The sequence below is a fragment of the Marmota monax genome, unplaced genomic scaffold (genome assembly GCF_021218885.2).
Source record: "Marmota monax isolate L192 unplaced genomic scaffold, Marmota_monax_Labrador192_F-V1.1 WCK01_AAM20220418_F8-fsc00052, whole genome shotgun sequence".
NCBI lineage: Eukaryota > Metazoa > Chordata > Mammalia > Rodentia > Sciuridae > Marmota > Marmota monax.
Genome location: NW_026693473.1, coordinates 5304539 through 5321187, shown reverse-complemented (window position 1 = coordinate 5321187; position 16649 = coordinate 5304539). Strand labels below are relative to the sequence as shown.

Below are 16649 nucleotides of genomic sequence, written 5' to 3'. Positions count from 1 at the left end.
AGGAATTGCAAAGGAAAAATAAATACGTGATGGGAATACTATACCTTGGGCTTTCCTGAGTGTGGTGACTCTTGGAACTGGCCTGTCCTTTGCAGGGACCCTGGAAGTTGTGCCAATGGAGTGATTATAAGACATGTTGGCTCTCATGGACATAGATTTTTAATGCTGCAATGATGCTTTGCACCTAAGCTGGTCTGCTGCAAGGACAGCTCTGCTGGCGAGCTGTGGATCCCATCTCATGCCATTCTCAGAAGGTCAGCACCAAAGGTGGCCCTCATGATCTTATAAGCCTGAACATTTAGTAGAGACTAAGATGACTAAGACTCACTGGTCGGTGTTACAGACAACAGCACTGTATCTCTCCCTGTCTTCCCTTCCTCCATCCTTTTTCATTTGCAGTTTCTATCTATAACAGCATTAGCAACAATAGTAGCAATAATGATTATACCAGTTAATATTTGTTAAGTGTGCACTACGTGCCAGTCACTGTTCTAAGTACTTATGGTAACTACTACTATTAACCTCATAATATTCACCTAAATATTAACTCACAATATCATCTCCATTTTACAGATTAGAAAACTGAGGCAGAGAGAGGTTAATTAACTTGCCCAGAGTCACACTGCCAAGTGGCAGAATAGAGATTTGAACCCAGGAGGTCTAGTTCTAGTGTCAATTCTCTTAAGCTTGATGCTATACCTTCCATGGAGCTCAAGATTTATTCAGTCTCTCCTGCCCTTCATCTTCCATCTTTCTGAAGTGTGTTCTGCCCCTGCTGCCCTTGGTTTTCCTCCATCAGTTTCTTCCTTGAGCCCTTGCAATATGGTCTGCTTTAATACTTTCTTAAGTCTACATACACAATGAAAGTCAGGCACCTTCTAGTTGCTGTGTTCTGGATTACAGCAGTGTGATCTCACGTCAGAATGGGGTACAATCCTTTCTGACAGTCTACCCTGGCTGGCCCTCTAGGCCAGGTCATCGTCCATGACAGGCCATCTGGCTGTAGACATGACGAGCTTCTCTCCCACTTGCACAGTCTACACCCAACATCAAATTCTCTCAGAGGAACCAGTATTTTCACACACTCAAACTCTCCTCCTTGACACCTCATGTCTAGTTGCAGCATGACAAAAACGATAGGAATGCCTGAATCTTGAAAGTTCACCAATCCTCCAATCCTACAAGGACTGATCTGAACTTGCTTCCTATTTTCCTTGCTTCCAAAGTTTCCTTTGTGTCCCTCACAGCCTCCCAGTGACAGTCTAAAGACCAGACCTTAGCCGTCTGCCCTTCATTCATCAGATCCTGTCTGTATGAAAGTTCAAGCAGGCTCAACACTTGTACAACACCAATGGTATTTTCTACTTCACGTGCCTAACCCTGTGCCAGCACGTCCATAGTTTATCTCACATCGCCCTTGTAATAATGCCACACTAAGGCATTATTTAATTTACCCTATTTAATTTCATTTTAAATAGGGTAAATATTCAAGTTTGTAAATATTCAATATACAGTTGGCCTTCCATATCCAAGGCTTTGAATTCAGAGATTCATGGACTGTGAAATAAAAATATTTGGGGAAAAAAAACATAACAATATACCTGTACCAAAAAGTATAGATTTTTTTTCCTTGTCTGTATTCCCTAAAGAATGTTTTGTAACAAGTATTCACATAGTGTTTACATTGTTTTATGTATTATAAGTAATCTAGAGATGACTTAAAGTATTTGGGTGGGTGTTTGTAGAAAATACGCAGATATTTTGTCATTTTATACAGGGATTTAAGCTTCTCAGATTTGGGTATCCTCAGGAGTTCCTGAAACCAATCCACTATGGATGCTGAGGGATGAATGTAACAGGTGAAGTAAATTGCCCACTCTCATACAGCTTCTAAGTGATGAAGATAAATTTAGAATCTAGTGTCCATCTGAACCTACATCCCATACAATTTCCTGTTTTAGGATACCCTCTAGCACTTCTCAGGTAACCAGCAACAATAAATATGTGCCAGGGTATACATGGTAAGCTTTTTTCACATGTTACCTCAATTCTGTAATAGTCCTAAGAAGTAACAGATGTCATTACTCCCATCTTTTTCTAGGTGAAGAAACAAATCCAGAAAAATCAAGTAACTTGGTCAAGATCACTTGGTAAAGGTCACTCAAATCTAGGTTTGCATGGCTCCAAAATCCATGCTTTTAAACTGTTATTAAATTGTTTCCCAAATATACACCACATAAATCTCAGACTATTTCTAGTCACATGTCGTCTGTGGATTCACTGTGAACACATGGTGCCTACGGACTCAACAAGAATGTGCTCCTGATGTTCCACCTACATCCCAAGCTGCTGTGTCTCTTCTATCCAAACTATCATCTTCTCCTATCACTCTTCATCCCATCCCCCAGAGACTATCTTCTCATTTCTTTCCTTGAATAATTATGAAATACACCCTTTACTTTCCAAGGCTGCTGCTGCTACCTGGAATCCCAATGTCTGTTTCACCCCAGATCTTTTGTTCAAACCCACCATAATTTTGCTCCTCTTGTTGTTTGCTGGTTCAGAGATGGGCAGGTCTTAGCCAGCATGAACTAATGAAACTGAGGAGAGATTTGCTTGGGGTTTCTAGGAAAGAGAAGCCAGTGTCTATGCATCTCTCTGTCCTTCCTTTTCTCCCTCCTTCTCTCTCTACCTTCCTCACTAGGTGAAACAATGAAGCCGTTGCTCTTTACCATGGGCATTCATGAGTGGAAACAACCTCAGGATGAAGCTCTTGGCAAAAGAGTGAGCTGGAAAGAGAATGGGTTCATAAGAACAGGCTCACTGCACTGAGTCATGGATCTTGAAGCTCAAGCTACCTCTGAATGTCCACCTCAACAGTGAAATGGTATTGATATTAAAGCAGTTTCAGTCCAGTTTTCTGTTTCTTTCATCCCAAAGCATCCCGACCCGGATAGACATGTACTCATGAATGGTATTTCATTCACTTCTTTGGCCTTCACATGTTTTAACCCTACATGTTGGGTTAAAAACTGATAATGAAAAATTAAAGCCTAGCAGGGAGACAAATGCATTCACTATTCTGTTAATTTAAACAAAATGTAGAAAGTGCTGTATGAGGTATAGGCATACTGTAGGCTGACAGCAGAGAGCCTTTGGTCTAATCTGGTAGAGGTAAGGTAGAGAAAAACATGGCTGGCTTCCAGAAAGTGGCAACATCTGAACAACATTTGAAAGACAACAGGATTTAGAGAGGTGAAGGAGTAGATGGAGAGGGCATCTTTTTTAATTTTTTTAATTTGTTCTAATTAGTTACACATGACAGTAGAATGCATTTTGACACATCATACATAATGAGTATGACTTCTCATTCTTCTGTTTGTACATGATGTAGAGTTACACTGGCTGTGTAGTCATATATTTACATAAGGTAATAATGTCTGATTAATTCTAGTATTCTTCCTACCCTCCTACCCCCTCCTTTCATTCCCCTCTGTCTAATCCAAAGTACCACTATTTCTCCCTAGTCCCCCTCCCCCAGCATATTGTGAATTAGCAACCACATACCAGAGAAAGAACTGGGGAATATTATGCTAAGCAAAATAAGCCAGTCCCAGAGAGGGCAACTTAATGAAAGGAAATCCCTTGAGCAAAGGCCTGGGGGCTTAAAGCAACAGCAAGAAGAGATAGGGAACAACCAGGTCTTAAAGGGTTGAAGCTGCAAGGCAAAGAATTGGCCTTTATCCAGTAGCATATTGGATAACCTTATCCTCCACTTACTAGGAGGATAAGGTTAGATTTGCTTTTAGCCCTGAACTGGGTGTCTACACAGAGACAGGCAGACAGACAGGCAGGAAGACAGACACAGACAGACACACACACACACACACACACACCTTACTGCAAAGAGGAGTCTAAGCTAGGCCCGATATCACAAAATAAAATAACTAGCACAGACTCCTCGCTGACTGACTTGTCTCTGCCTCCACACCCTCCACCTCCTTTCCCCTCCCCATCCTGTTTCCAACCCTGCAGTGTCTGGGGCAAAGATGAGGATGGTGATACATAAAGGTGCTGAGCACCCAGAATGCCTGCTAGCTCCTTCCCACTTCCCCTGGTTCAGACAGGATACAGCAGCAGTCACAGAAAGTAGCTGTTTTCTGATTAGAGAAATCCAGGCTGCAAAACTTTGTGCTAAAATCACACCCTGTTCTTGATGATGAGCCAGCCCAGCTCTGCCTGGAGAAGCACACGCACAGGCTGAGCCTTAAAAGACCTCTCTCCTCGTTCCTGTTCCTCATGCTATGGGAGGCAATGAAGAAAATCTCACCAAGACCATTATTAATATAAATATTTTTCAGGCTTTAAATATGGGGGTTTTGTTTGTTTTTTGCATTTGATTTCCAGTCTATTTTCCTGGTTGGTCTGAATTTCCTGCAGCACTGGCAAGATATGTATGTACTCCTGTGGGGAACAAACAGTTATCCAGGAGCCAACAAGTCAAGCCGACCAGAAGCAGGACCAACCAAGCCAGGAGTCAGCCCAGGCAGCCCCAGGGTATTGGCTCTGAATGGCCAAATTCCTTCCATTTAAACCACAAATGCTGATAAAATATTTTCAGGAACAGAGAGAGGGAAAGTACTTCATTCACTTCCCAAAATGTAGACTTGAAGAGGTCAAATCCTATTTAATCCATGCTGAGAAAATAGTACCCAAAGTAAATTTAGGCATCCACTGAGACCTGGCCCTTGGCACATTGGTTTAGATGAACTAATGGTTATTCCTGGCATACAGGACACACTTAATAAATGGGAACTATTATTGTTACTGCAAAAATGGAGTGTCTGTTGGATGTTCTCATCCAGTCCTCCTACGCATCCTAAAATCAGCTGTGCCAATCACTTGCACATCTGGGAACAAGACTGTATGGGCTAAGGAGGAAGCTGCCCTCCCTGGGAGGAGAGGAAGATGTGTGAGGCGGGCTTGACCCTGAAGGGTGAAGGAAGAGGGCCATGCACCATGCCCCCTCCTCCAGAGGCAGCCTCAGCAATGGGGTGCAGGCAGGTGAGGCACCCGGCAGGGAGCTGGGCCTACAAGAAGATGCTTGGTCATGTTTCTGGCTTCCAGACCCCCCTTTGGCAAAGCATCCCTGCAGAGCTTAAAGAACTTGCTGAGCCAGATCACTCCTCTTTTAACATCTTTTTTCACTCCTCTTTTGACTAATAGGACTAAAGTGAATTCCTGTGTTCAGACAGTGTCTGTCGTCCCTGAGTGTGAGGCAGGAGTGCAACAAGCCCGTAACACACAGTAAGGTAAATACTCAGGGTCAGCACTTCTCTCACCTTCCTGAGCCTTAAAAGAAATTACATTTTGAAGTTCATTTGGTTATCCATCCTTCTTCCAAAACATTTTGGGGATTTGTTTTCACTCTATCCTGTTGCCATGGTCCTAACCATGAAGGCCATGCATTCAGTCTGACACCTGGTCCCATTTTCCTTCCTTTGGAGCATGTCCAGGGTATGCAGTTCTCTTTTACACTCCTGCTGTCACCTGACCTGCTCTCACTTGGATTCACTAAAAAGAACCAGGTCGCTGCCTGCAATCCTCCACTACTTGAAGAAACTTGATTAAACCACAGTTTTGAACAGTGAGGACATGAGAAGCATCCCCTGAACCACTCATCACTAGGTGGCGCTCTTGTGCAAGCACGAAACAAGAGCTCAAAAGCTCTATCAGGCAGCAGATTGTACCTTGGACCACCATTTATTTGATGTTGACTGTGTGCCTTTCTGGAACCCAGAGTTATGGAAGTTACTGGCCTTGACCTCAAGGAATTTGCCATATAATTGGGAAAATCAGGCTTTTGAGAATATAGCTAGAAGATCAGAGGATGGAACAGGGCCAACATGAGGGGGCTGGGGAAGGGCTGCAGGTAGATGCTTAGAGTTGAGCAAGAGTGGGGAGAGTAGCCTCTAAGCCAGACCTTCAGCTGGAGCAGGGTGTCACTGGGAAGAAACAGTGGAAGAGGCATTCCCAGTAGAAGGGGTTGGCATAACTAAGCTGGGAAGATAGAAGCAAAGGCCAAAAGAAGACGTCCTCAGTGTCAGAAACTGGATGCCCAAGTCTGAATTCACTCCCCATTCTAGGTCCTTCTGGCTTGTACCTTCCCTTTACACCTCATGACAAACTTAGCTCTCAGGGGAATCTTGGGCAGGACAGTCATCCTGAGGTGGGACCAGCCAGTCCACCTGATCTTTGTGCAGGACACCAAATGCCTATTTTTCCTCTGTACCAGGTAAGGGAATGTCTTTTCTTACCATATCACACACACATACAGTGGAGCTTTCTTATTCAAGAAAAGTCTTATTAAGGAGGGGTTAGGTGTTTGAGCAAAGAAGAAAGACAGTAGGTTTTCTCAGGGAACACAGAATGAGGGCAAGGTGGTGTTAAAGCCTTCTGGGATTCCAGCTAGAGGCAGATTTCCAGCGTGGAATTAATATGCTTTTATGCATTTCACCCCAAGTTTTATGGCTCTTTCCAAGATAAGACCATGAGGTTTGGGCTGAGCTTGGGAATGACCAAAGAAGATCCATGGGATCCAGGGATAGAACTAGAACAATAGGTACCCCTACACTTTTCCCTGAGGAATGGAGAACACCATTGACCTGGGCATCAGAAACCTGTTCATATAACATGTTTGTACTGGAAATGCCTCCCTGTGCTTACATATGAGAAGACAGCCCTCACACATTGCACTCTGAGTGAGAACTCATCATTCTCTTCGCAGGAGCTATTGGGGTTCCTGACTAGCTGAACTAAGCTATGAAAAGCAGCAACACCTACACACACGATCCCTTTTCCTCACCTCTATAAGCAGGACCAAGAGAGCAGCAGACCTTCTCAACCCATCATATTTTAAAAACTGTCCCCAGGAAGGCCACAGTGAAGAATCTAGAGTGAAAGAACTCACAGACTTCATCTAGGGAAGATGGGGATGGCCCATGAGGATCATCCCCAAATCATAAGAGGGCTGCTGGCCTAATAGCAAGAGGCCCTTCTAACAACTGGGGCTGTGTGACAGTGGCACAGGCTGCTTTACAAAGCTGTGGTGTCCTCAATCCCTCGACCCTGAAGCATGCAGGCTAGTCAGGGGAGTTCTAAAGGAACTCTGACCTGGATAAAGAACTGGACCTTCAAAACTGCTGGGATTCTCAGATGCTCCTGGCAGGGCCTTAACCATTCATCAGAATCCAGTTGTCCTAGTGGTCCCTTGACTGTGTGGTAGACTGCTGGCCCTCTGTTGTGCTCTGGCTCCTGGTAATCTGCAAGGCATGGGTCTTACCCTCCTGCACTGCTCCTCACAGGAGCCTGAGCCCCAGCTGCACCAGAACACAGCCTGCACTCTGGAGAGCAGTGCCTCTGCTCACACTCTTTTCTTCTCCTGAATCCCAATTCTGGCTGAATATTTCCCCATCTTGTTCCCAGAGCAGCCACTGGGCACATTTGGGAGTTTACCTAGCAATGGCGATTTGTCTGCTGGTGCCCTCTGCTTCCATGTGGTAAGGCCTGGCTCTTGCCCATCTTCCAATTTGCCCATTCCTAGCATGGGGCCTGGCATTTATTCAATTGACCAATCTTCAGCAACAGTGTTCTAAGATGCTAGCAGTCACACGCTTCCATCTCTCTGCCAGCGATAGACCTTGTGGCTAGTATCCATTGACAAGTTCCTTTTCAAGATCCCATCCTGGTTTCTTCAGTCACTTGGTCCCTACCTCACTTCCAAGTTCTGTTGCCACATGCTGCCCACTGTCCACTCTGGCATCCTTGTTGGGAATGAGGCATCCTGTTTTTCCTTCCCTATCCCCACAAGAAAGCCTCCCCCTTTTTTTTTTTTTTTTAAGAAATAGTAACCACTGTGGTAAGGACTGGCTCTTGCCCATCTTCCAATTTGCATTTTTCCTACTCTGGACTCTGCTTATCTAGCTGCATGGGCAAACTCAAGTCTGTCTCTGCAAACTTACTGAGTTTCTGATGTACCAGATGCATTATACATTCAACATCTACATCTCACAGATAAACTGCTGCTCAGAGAGAATGAATTGGCCATATTCACTCAGGTAGCAAGTGGCCAAACTAAGATTCAAACCCAGGCCTCCCTGAATCCCAAGCCAGAGTTTTTTCTAGAAGCCTTGGCTGGGTTTTCTGGCCTGTGCTCTTTGCCCTCTATGGGAGGCCTGAGCTACACAGAGAGCTCCTCCTTTGCTCAGGCTAAGAAAGGAGCAGGAAGGCAAAGGGAGGCCCAGCAACAAGATCAGAGAAAACAGATGTTAAGAAAGGGTGGGTAAGTACAGGCAGGAACCAGAAAGGTCACAAATGGGAAAGGAAGCAGGAGACTAGGGTAAAGGTGAAGAAAAGGAAGGAGACTGGGTTATTCAAAGAGAAATGCCTGGAAAGAAACTTTGAAGACGCTCCCTACCCTAAATAGAGACTCAGTTTCACTTTATGAATTGTGCTGGAATGAGCTTCATTCTTCAAAAAGAGTACCTAAGACATTTTTCTGTTTCTCCTTCTGAAGCAGAGCTGAAGAGCTGACATGCTTTTTTATTTTTCCTTGAACCACCTTCTGCTCTCTCTCCTGTCCACATTGACCTCCTTTTCTAGTCCTAACCCCAGCCCAGTAAGCAACAGAGACTTTGATATCTTAACCCACCATGTTCCAACCACTAGAGTGGTTACTATTTCTAAGCCACCTCTCTCTTTCAAGGTATCAAGAATCACATCAATTGTCCCTACACTATCCCCTATCCAATGCCTGGAGTAAGTGTAGAGGGACATGGTCCCCAGCAGCTAGCAGAGGAGGATCTGGTTGTATAGTCAACACACTGTTTATGAATGAGTCAGTCAATGTTCCTCAGTTCCTGCTCTGTGCCCCACCCCCACCACACACATACACACACATTTTATCTCTGATCAGATTTTATTTTCCATGCTCCATTCACAAGTGGAGGCTACCTAGGCAGACTCTTCACACATGGTACTTTGGGTATAGGTGCCCTCCAGCCTCCTGAGAGCACCTTGGGAGTAGCCACGCCTCCTCAGCCTGAGCATCCCTTCCAACCCTTGCTCCATGCTGTTCTCCACACCCACACTCCTCAGCCAGGCTGCTCATCTCAGGATCCAAATGGGACTGAATTGCAGACAAGGGAAGAAAGGAGAGGGAGAAAGGATGTAAGAGGGAGAAAAACAGCTTTGGGGGAAAACATTCACACATACAGCCTGCAGAACATTGTGGCTTGGATTATTTTTGGAATCTAATGTTTCTAATGTTCAAGGGGAGGAAATGAGAAAAAGTAAGTAGAGATTCCCAGGACCAGCAGGCTGGAAATAATTCAGGACACTGTGTTCTGTGTCAGGGGGGCGGGGTATAGACACACTTCCTTGCCCTGAGCCCAGTCAACAGGAGGTGGAGCAGTTCAGTGGTTTCAGCTTCTGTAGGAGGTGGGAGGCCTGGAACAAGAGGGCACTAGAGCCTTTCTCCAAAAAAAGCAGGAAATTACAAGCTGCCCAGTAAAGACCTTGCCCTTCTGGCCTTTCCGAAGGTCTCAGCTCTCTTTGAAGCCTCCCTCCCAACTGGAGAGGCTCAAGCAACTGAATCATGCTGAGACTTGGCACACCCCTCTGGAGGTCAGACTGGTTATGGCCCTAAACATCAGTGGTAAGGACACATGTCAGGGGTCCCCTATTCTCTGTTACACTACCAGACCCTTTAGCCACCTCCTAGGTTGCTGGCATTTGATGCTGTTTTTTTTCTGCACAGCAAAGGCATGGTATGTGTTGGGGAGAGAGGATAAGCACCAGCCTCAGAGGGTCTACTTTCTAACACTGTCTCCCTGTCCCTCAACCTCACCAAATCTCAACCGTGGTGTCCTTCCCATCTGCAAAATGATGTTCATATCCAAGCCCACCTGGCCTACCACATAAGGCAAATAAGAGACCCAAATAATGAACCACTAACTGGCAACTTTTGGGTGGGTCTCTGCTCTAAGTTAAAGTGTTCTACGTAAAAGGAAGGGCTGGACCAGAAAACCTCTTAAGGTCATGGGTGTGAGAACATTTTGGAAGTTGACATTCACAAACATATTATGTATTGTAACTTCTACAAAGGCACTTCACTTTGACAAATGACTGTGGAATCGTGCTTACTGCTGGCTCATGGGCATGGGGGTTGGAGGTATGGGGAAGAAAAGAAGACAGTGGGCCAGAGTTCAGTGCAAAAGGAGAGGCAGTGGAATCTCTCTACAACTGGCCCCACTGGTTCCAGTTACCCCAGGCAGGATGAGACTTTGAGCCCTGCTTCAGGCTCTGGGGAGTGATCAGAACTATTAATACCTTGGAGGGAGAAAGCAGGAAACAGAGGTAGATACTTTGCCCAATGACAGGGACATCCTGGGGATGTCCTGAAATGCTAATGTGGCTAGCAGGACATACAGACCTCAAAAAACACAAAAGCACATATAGCCCTTGGCACAGTGGCCTTCTCCCTGCCATTGAGCCCTTCACCAAGTGGTTCCCTGTACCATATTTTTCTGGCAATTAACATGAAAGCATTATTTTGTTTGCACAGACTTCTAAGAACATAAAAACACATAGATGTATGCCTTAGATGATGGATTGTAGGAAGTATTTATGGTCTGAGGTTTGCAAAGAAAAAGACAAATATGCTCTTAGCTATTAGCTGTAACGCAAAGCAGGTAACAAGTGTCTCAGATGTAGAAGGTGAATGCAGAGGTGCAATCACCTCCCCTGAGATGTTAGGAAGAATCACTTTCCTCTGTGGGTGCATGAAGGACATTGTTTTTCCAGAGTCCTTTCCCTGTGGAGGCTCCCCACCCTCCGATGCTGACCATCAGGTGTGACCCCGGTTTGATCTATGTGCTCTTCTCTGCTTTACCCAGGGACACTGCACAGCCTGGTGACCTGTGGGACCCCCATGAAACTACATCATAATTTCCAACTTCTCTTAAAAATCAATTCTTAATTTTGTTCCATTAGGGATAATTGAAAATTATTTGGAGCAAGTTCATTTAGAAGAGAGCATCAGTGACACTCTGCATGGTCTCAGAAGGCAGCAGTGACTGAAGAGTGAATCGTGACTGAAACAGTGCAGGGAGAAGGAAGGGAAGCCACCATGGAGGGAGCCGTTCTGCGGGGCCTAGCATCGCGCAGGGCCCTGTACCTACATTACCCTGTTTCATTCTCTTAACAACCCTGGGCAGCAAGCCTGGTTTTGTTTGCTTGTTTGTTTTTAAGTAGAAAAGTACTTAAGAGATTATGGTTTTATTTTCTGAGAAAAGTTTCTTATTTTTCACAATCTTCCAAGGAAACAATTCTAAGAAGACCATACTGAAGATAGTGGGGGAGAATAGAAAGCAAAAATTAGTGTACAATTGTTGAGCTGTAAAAGGGCTTAGATATTTATTTAGTGTAGCAAGTCTTAAAGGAGGAGGAATCAGGAAATGAGGTAGGGGGACTTCATCAAACTGCTCTGGAGATTCAGATAGGCTTCCTTAAAACTTAATATTCTTGGCTGGATGCAGTGGTGCACACCTGTAATCCTAGTGACTCAGGAGGCTGAGATAGGAGGATGGCAAGTTTGAGGCCAGCCGGAGCAACATAGCAAAGCCTGTCTCAAAAAAAAAAAAAAATTAAAAAGGCTGAGAGTGTATCTAAGTGGTAGAGTATCTCTGGGTTCTACTGAGAAGAAGAAGAAAAAAAAGTATATCACCATCACCTCCATTGCCACACTACAACTACCATTATCATGACCTTAGCTTTCATCAGGCAAAGTGGAGAGGCCATTTTCACAAAGGAAGAATATGGCATGTGACAAGAGCTCAGTGTGGAAGCAGAAGTTAAAAACACTGAGTCAGTCCAAATTCTTTATCTTTGTTTTATTGGTAACATAATTGGAGATCAGCTGCTAAAGATGTGCCTAACTAAGGTCTACTAACTGATAAGTGTCACTCCAGGAGCAAGTCCGGTCACAGTAGCTCCATTTCCAATGGCCATGGCACCATGGATGTGAACAGAGTCTTACCATGCAAAAAGAAATATACAGGGAAGCATTTAAATATTAGATTCTCTAAGGGAGACTTCCTCGTGGATGATGCAGGAAGAGGAGGCACAGCAGCCACAAGAGCCACAGTCCCCTCTGAGCATCTAAAACAAATAAGAGGTTTCATTTGGGCTGGATACCTGGACCATGGGAAAGTGGGCACCAAAATACTCTCTCAAATATACTGATGAAGATCTTGTCTTGGCATTTCCCAAGTCTGTGTTTATACAAGAAACGAATCAACATGCTGTATAAACAATGGTAAGCCTGATTCTAATATTGGAAACTCTACTGGGCAGCTCTGTTTGCTGTGCAGGGGATTCTCCTGTAGGAAATGGGAGTATCCTCCTTGCTTTGGCCTAAAAGCAGCCTTCTGGTGGACATCAGTATAGCCTCCTTTATTCAGACACCAAGTGGACAAGGGTTTCCCTATCGGTTCAGTCTAGTTATACACTGGGGCTCTTCTGAGCTTGGCTACTTTCCTACAGACTGGAAAATGGGGGACCTTGCACCTGGATTAGAAGGCCAATAGTGCAGCAGTGACAGTATTTTCTGATGCTTCTCATTGGCATCAGCATGTAGATGGACATTGTGAGGTCACAGTGGCTGTCATCAGATGACAAAGCTGAGATGAGATTTTGCAGTGTGTAGGAGGCAGACTTTTTGACTTCAAGGTCCCCTCCAGTTCTACCATCCTAAGATGACACCCAAGGCACTCACAAGGGGATACCAGGGAGGATCCTCCACAGTGTGCCCCCCCCGCCCCCGCTTCCTGAAGACACATCTAGAGTGAGTCCACCTGAAGCACTCCCCATTTACCACAGAGGACACTCCCGGGGGAGAGGCCTGTCCCTTCTGTTTGGTAATGGGCTGATTGCAGGACTGATACCTTCATTGTAGGGATCCACTGCACCTGTGGGTGTCCACTGTGGCTGTGAGACATGGCTGTGCACAGAACTGTAATCTGTGCCAGGCTAATGAGGAGTGACCCAGCCTGTGTTCTGTGAACACAGTGGAGGGCAGGCCCATTAGTTATAGACCAGAGGATACTGGGTTGAGGAAGCAGTGGTTCATTTTAAAACATCATGCGTTACTTCGAACATCTCTGTATTACCCAGCACTCCCACAGATTGCTCATTAAAGCTTCCCTGTCACTCCTGAGCTGTGATGTTTCCTCCTCTCTCAGGACTCCCAAACACAGGGAATATGTCTAGGAAAGCGCAGGGTGTACAGCACAAATAAATGAGCTTCATGCAAAAAGAAACGAGTAGGTGTGGCTATGCCTGTTACCTTAACAGTGGTGATGGTTTTGGAGGCAAGGGGTATGCTGATGTCCAAGCTCATCAATGTGTATGCCCTAAATATATGCAGCTTATATCAACTAGACCTCAATAAATTTGTTTTAAAATGTAATAATTAAACGAGCATTTGTGTCCACCCCCTTTATTAAATAACAACCTGCCCTGGAACAGAAACTCTGGTATACATATCTTTTTCCAAGTGACTTTTTTGAATTCATAAAGCTGTTCACCATTATTAAGTGAATGCTTTGTGACTTATCTGTGAGATAGAATCCCTTCTCCCTGGATGTTCAATTGGGAGAGAACATGGCTCTCTCTCCACCTCCTCTAGGTTGGAAATGCAGGGGGTTGCCACAGGGGTTAGGAAGGTGGTGAGAAGTGGCTCTATGCCCCAAGGTGGCTCTATGCTCCAAGTTCAGTTGGCACCAGCCCATTGCACCAGCCCTGGGGACAAGCTGTCACCCCACAGAACCAGAGGAGAGACTCTGCCCCACCCCCATCACAAAAATGGAAGCTGAGCAGTCACTAGACTCCTCTGGTTGCCAAGAGCTTCCCAGATCTGGAGTTAGAGGCCTCACTGACCAGCCAGCATGCCTCCCACCAAAAGGAGACTGAGATGCAGCTCACGCAGTAACTATTTCCTCAGCCTTTGTTTAGATGTGGATGTGCACACAGTCCTGACTCCAAACCATCACCCGCCTGACCCCTTTCCAAAAACACCAAATAAGTCAAAGGCCGAGGCACTTAGCTCTGCATAGATATTTTAAATTAATCTGGAAGCAACTTAAAAGGACTGCTTTTCTCCCCAGCCCCAACCCAGCACATTTTCTGTGGCAGCTGGGTCAAGCTTGAGCAGCATTTTCACCACTGACTCAATGTCAAAATATTCCCGGGCTGCCCTCTTCCCATCATCCTTTCCACTCCCTCTGTTTTGGTTTTAATATTCTGTCTCCCTCCCACTCTTGCGCATGCGCATGTGTGCACACACACACTTCTTTATAAGGTATGAGCACACCCCAGACCAAGGATTCTAAACTTGGAGTCCACAGACAGAATTCAGGAATTGTGTACTTAGATGGGGAAAAATTTATTTTCATTAACTTCTAGCTGAATTATATAGTATTCCCTTCCAGCATAAGCCCACAATAGTATTAGCCATACCACACCTGACACCAATAGAAACACACATGTTTCCACATCACATCAGGGTGGCTCCCCTGAAATAGACTTAGGCTTATTACTATGTCAAATTTTTATAGCTATTAGACTTCAAGTAGATCTATTATTTAGCCTGTTAATTAAGTAGTAGTACATGTCACTGTTATTTTTAAAATTTTTAATAACTACAGTTTAAATAATTGTTTTCCATATTTTCACTAATATTATTCTGAGAAGGAATCCACAAGCTTCAACAGAACAAAAAGGTTCATGGCTGATCAAGGTTCAGAGCCCCTGCTGAAGAGTGAGCATTAAAGGTGGGATTTGAACTCTTCTCTAGAATCATCAAGGCATGGATCAGGAGACTGAAGGGCTAAGAGTGGTATTCAGGTAACATGAGGCAGGTTCTGGGAGCAGAGGGACAGTAGGGTTACTAGATAAGAGCCTGGGTGGGCTTTGGAAACAGACTACTGGTGCTATTCAATCAGAAGTGTGTGTTTGGGAAAACCATGCCATCTGAGTTTCTATTTCTTCATCTGTAAAATAGGAAAAATAATGTACTACACAATTCTTGTGAGCATGAATTAAGAAGATACATGTCTGAGAACAATGACTGCTCAGTCGAATGGAAGGGAAGCTCTCCCTACCCAAGGACTTCTGAGGCTAAAGGATGGTTCTAAAAGGGCAGCCCTCCCTACCCAAGGACTTCTGATGCTGCTTATTTTGTTTCTGAGATTGGTATCATCTCTGTCCCATGCAGGCTTCAAATGTCCTTGACATTCAGGGATACTCTGAAGGACCCCAAATCTAGCAGCACTTCTACATAAACCAAAGTCTTCTATTCCCCTCCTGTCTCTGGCTCACTGAAACAGACACCAATGCGAAACTGCAAAGCTTGCCTACCCCAAGGAGAACAGATCTCTAGTAAAAAGGAAGTATTTCAAACCTCCCCAGCATTGGCCATAGGTGTCAAGTACCTGCTTCTGGTTTCACAGCAACTGGCTCCTGACCTGTCTTCATGTCACTCAGTAAGTGTGCATAGATTCCACGATCCAAGCTGCCCCACCCAAGCAGGACAGGCCACTGGGCAAGGATCCCCGAGGAAGGTCAGGGAAACTCCTTTACATGTCTCTTCCAAAAACTGTTCAAGTGAAGTTAAAAAGTTCTGTTGTAGAAAGGGATCTGTGTTCTTTTAAAAACTACATATATTGATTTTCTTGTGTTCATAAATTATAAGATTAGAAAGCACAAAATTTACACAGAGAAATTAACTATAAACATGCTCTATGGATCTCAAGACTATTAACATTGTCATAGATTTCTTCCTGTTATACATAAGTTAGGATTGTAATTATATGGAAAGTTTTATATCTTGATTTTATCAGTTTAAAATACCTAGAGAGGGGTTAGGGATGTAGCTCAGTGGTAGAGTACCTGCCGGGGCACAAGGCCCTGGGTTCCATCCCTAGCACTGATGAAATAAGTAAATAAAATACCTAGAGATTTTTCAATATGGATTCTTAAAAGACACAAAAGCATCAGATAATGTTTGTAAAATTCATAAGTTACTGAGAGATGCCATGGTATTCCTAAGAACAGGATGGTGCAATAACTATAAGTCACACCCAGAAAACTGATAGAAGAGAGCCTGTTTTACTCTTCTTAAAGGGTATACAATAGGAAACTCTTCTTTTTCCTCTTTAGCTTGAAGAGAAGGTATTTTTGTGTCCTCAGCAAAGACACACTAGATGCCATTTTCTTTTTCACTTTCTCGTATCTTATTTTTTCCTGATAAGGGGAAAGCTTTGAAAATTCACTGTTAGGAAAATGATGTCTTACTTGAGAAAGTGCTCCAGAAAGAAGAGGTGTGGACAGAGAAGCTGGCAACTAGGGGCTGAGCGGGTACTGGATGCACATCAGGTCTGCCATTGCAGGCAGAAGATCAAAGAACGTTAGCTTCCCTATGTGTCAAGACGGCATCACCTGCCTCACAGGGAATGAAGGATTGTGGAGATTAAACAAGACTCCACATGTGAACGTGCTTTGTAAGTAGCAAAGTACATTGCAGGACAATA

At 44.5% G+C, this 16649-nt stretch overlaps 1 protein-coding gene across 21 annotated transcripts in view; it reads right to left on the bottom strand.

The window, feature by feature from the left end:
* Positions 1–16649, bottom strand: part of Kalrn (kalirin RhoGEF kinase) — a 636773-nt gene that overhangs the window by 407281 nt on the left and 212843 nt on the right. The window lies entirely within an intron of this gene.